The 3,189-nt window shown below is 40.5% G+C and overlaps 1 pseudogene; it reads right to left on the minus strand.

The window, feature by feature from the left end:
• Positions 1 to 1,169, minus strand: part of LOC122151106 — a 75,113-nt pseudogene extending 73,944 nt beyond the window's left edge.
• Positions 1,170 to 3,189: the final 2,020 nt, after the last annotated feature.

A 3,189-nucleotide genomic window follows, 5' to 3' on the forward strand; every position in this document is an offset into this window, starting at 1 on the left:
CTAGTGCAAAGCTGAATTTGCCAGCATCCATTGCTTGGGCACGGTGATATCATTGCATTTCTGGGGAAAGATTCTTTGCACACATCTAAGGACCATTCACCTGTGCTTCTCACAGCTATTTGCCAAAGATGTCTCCCCGTATGAAATCCCTCAGTACTCAGGACGGCTGGGTGAAAAGTAAATGCCTTGGGCGTATGAGGACAGTTTGGTTTCATCACTCCATACATCACAGTTTTTCTGCCTTCTGAAATAATCAGATTATAGTGGGCTGTTTTAGGATCTAGTGTCAAATTTACCTTAAATAGGCTGATGATATTTTGCTGGCAAAATATTGTGGACGGAGACTGAAATGCTCCCTCTTTAACTCATATGAAAACACTGTTGGGGTTTTTAGGTTTTCATACATGTTGTGGATACTTCTTATTCCTGTCAATAAATCTAGATCAATAAATGCACTTCTCTGCTATTTCACGAAGTAGATTTTTCAGTGTTGGAACTGTGGTCTGAAATTTCCTCTCTGTTATCAGTTAGTTTCTCTTCTACATCCTTCTCTTCATTTAGTATCCCCTTATGAATCGCTTCTTGCTCCTTTCCCAAGAAATTAAAAAATGTTCAAATTCTGAGTATAATTCACTCTTTTGATTTTCCACCTGGAAGTTCAATTTCAATAGTTTTGAGACTTGCATTTCAAATCCCCTTTGAGCATCCTCAATCTTCTTTCTCGGAGGTTCAATGTCACTTTTGAGCTTCTTTCTGTGACGAGTTGCAGCTTGCTTCGTGGGTGTTAGGTGGTGACCCCAGTGGTTGGGGGAGATCCTGCACTGTGGACACAGCAGCTCCAGGGCCTTCTCACAGAACAGGCTCAGCAACAAGCAGGTTGTGCTTCTCACAAAGAAGTTTCTCTTCCTTGAGTTTCCTCATTATTGGAAATTGCTTCGCAATATCAGTCAGGTGACACAGTTGGGTGTTCTGCCTGAAGTTCTAGTAAAGGCAATGTGCAGGCAGATGGGACATGGGAAGAAGTCCGGTAGACCTTCCCAGCCCTGTTGGATGCAGGGATGACAGAAATTGTGGCCACAGCCAATGGCCGCTAGGTCTCTCAGGTAATCCAGACAGATGAGGCAGGTGGCCTATACTTGGAGGTCAGCCAGGGAGGCAGCAAAGGTCATTGTGCGGTGAGGTTTTCAGTCTGAGGAAATTCTTGAGAATGCCCTAGGAGCAAAATCCAGACTGTGATCAAGTAGATGTGATAACTGACAGTGTTCCTGTGAACGGTGACGCACTCTCTTACCAATGCTCTTGATCCTGCGGATGGGAAGCAGCCCTGTTTCCTCACAGTGAGGTGGCAGTTACCAGGACCACTCAGCAGGTATGAAGTTTCCTGTCTTCCTCTGCTAGGTCAGAACACCCAGTGTAGCCTAAAGTTCGTATTGGCCAAACTGACTTTTTCGAAGCAAAATATCAGAAGTTTGATTGCCTCAGGGAGGTAAGGTGGTGGGATTGACTGGCAAAGAGCACAAGGGAACTTTATAGAGAGATGAAAATGTTCTATACATTGAAGAGGTGTGAGTTACATGGGCATATGCATACCCAAATGCATTAAACTGTATACTTATAATCTATGCATTTTACTGTATATAAATAATATCTTAAAAATTAAAAGTAAAAATATTGGATAAGATTTAATTCTCAATGATAAATAAGCTCTTAGCAATCTAAAGATAGAAGATAACTTTCTTAACCTGATGAAGTGTCTACCAAAAACCTACTGATAATGTCGGTATCTTAATACTATAATTTAGAAGCATTTTTTATCAAAGGCAAGGAGAGAGAAGGGATATCAGCAAATACCCGTATTGGTTAATATTATATGAGCCATTGCCATAAGAAAAGAAGGATGAATGATAAAAACAGGACTTTTCATTTCATACCTTTTAATACTTTTTGAAGCATGTGATTGTGATACCTATTCCAAAATTAAATGAAAGCTGTATAAAAAAGAAATGTTGCTGACACAGGTCAGGAAGAAAGAAAGTCATAAGCTATAATAATTTGAAGTGAATATCATCTTTTTTCAATTGATAATATTATCTGAATTAAAAAATCCAAGAATATCTACAGACAAATTCTTAAACTTAAAAGAGACTTCAGCAAGTTTGCTGGATATAAAATCAACATATAAAAATCAATAGCAACTCTATATAACAGTTATACAAAATTTAATAGGAAATAAGAACAATCATAATTATGAGGTACCTAGAAATCTACCCAACAAAAGATAGAGAAAATATCAAAAGATTACTGTTTTTGTTGTTATGTGCTGTTGAGTCAGACCCTCATAGCGACCTCTCCTTGGGTTTCCGAGGCAGTATCATTACAGAAATAGATTGCCCCATCTTCCTTCCGAAGAGTGGCTGGTGGGTTTGAACTACCAGCCTTCTGGTTAGCAGTCAAGTGCCTTAGACACTACACTACCAGAGCTCCTGTAGGATATAAAAAAATCACTGAATAAAGGAGAGAGTATCAATTATCTAGCTCTGGTGGCATAGTGCCTAAGGCATTTGACTGTTAACCAGAAGGCCGGTGGTTCAAACCCACCAGCCACTCCTCAGAAGGAAAACTGGATAATCTACTTCCATAGACATACCATCTCGGAAACCCAAGGAGGGATAGCTATGAGTTGGAACTGACTCGACGGCAGTGAGTTTGGTTTTGGTTGATCAGTTATTTATTGCTACATAACAAACCACCCCCAAATCTTAGTGAGTTAAATCAACAATGATTATTTCTCACAATTCTGTGGGTTGGCTGGTTGGTTCTCACCTAGACTTGCTCATACAGTTACATTCAACTGGCAAGTCAGCTGGGAACCAGGCTCACCTAGGACAGGTGGTAGTGATGGTCAGGTTTCTCTCTTTACCTGGTCTTTCTTCCTGGTCTTCTCTGCAGGATGGTCCCACAGAAGTTTTCTAAGAGGGTGAAGGTAGAAATTGCAAGGCCTCTGAGGCCTAGGCTCTGGAATTCACACAGTGTTACTTCTACCATATTCTATTGGTCAAAGCTAGTCCCAAGTTTATTCCAGATTCTTGAGGAGAGGAACTGCCAACATTTGGGATCACATTTACACATAATTGTTTACATTTCTCTCACATGAAAAATGTACTCATGGGAGGCGGGGCAAGATGGCGG

This window comes from Orycteropus afer, unplaced genomic scaffold (genome assembly GCF_000298275.1).
Source record: "Orycteropus afer afer isolate SDZICR_OR568_19922 unplaced genomic scaffold, OryAfe1.0 scaffold00302, whole genome shotgun sequence".
Lineage (NCBI taxonomy): Eukaryota > Metazoa > Chordata > Mammalia > Tubulidentata > Orycteropodidae > Orycteropus > Orycteropus afer.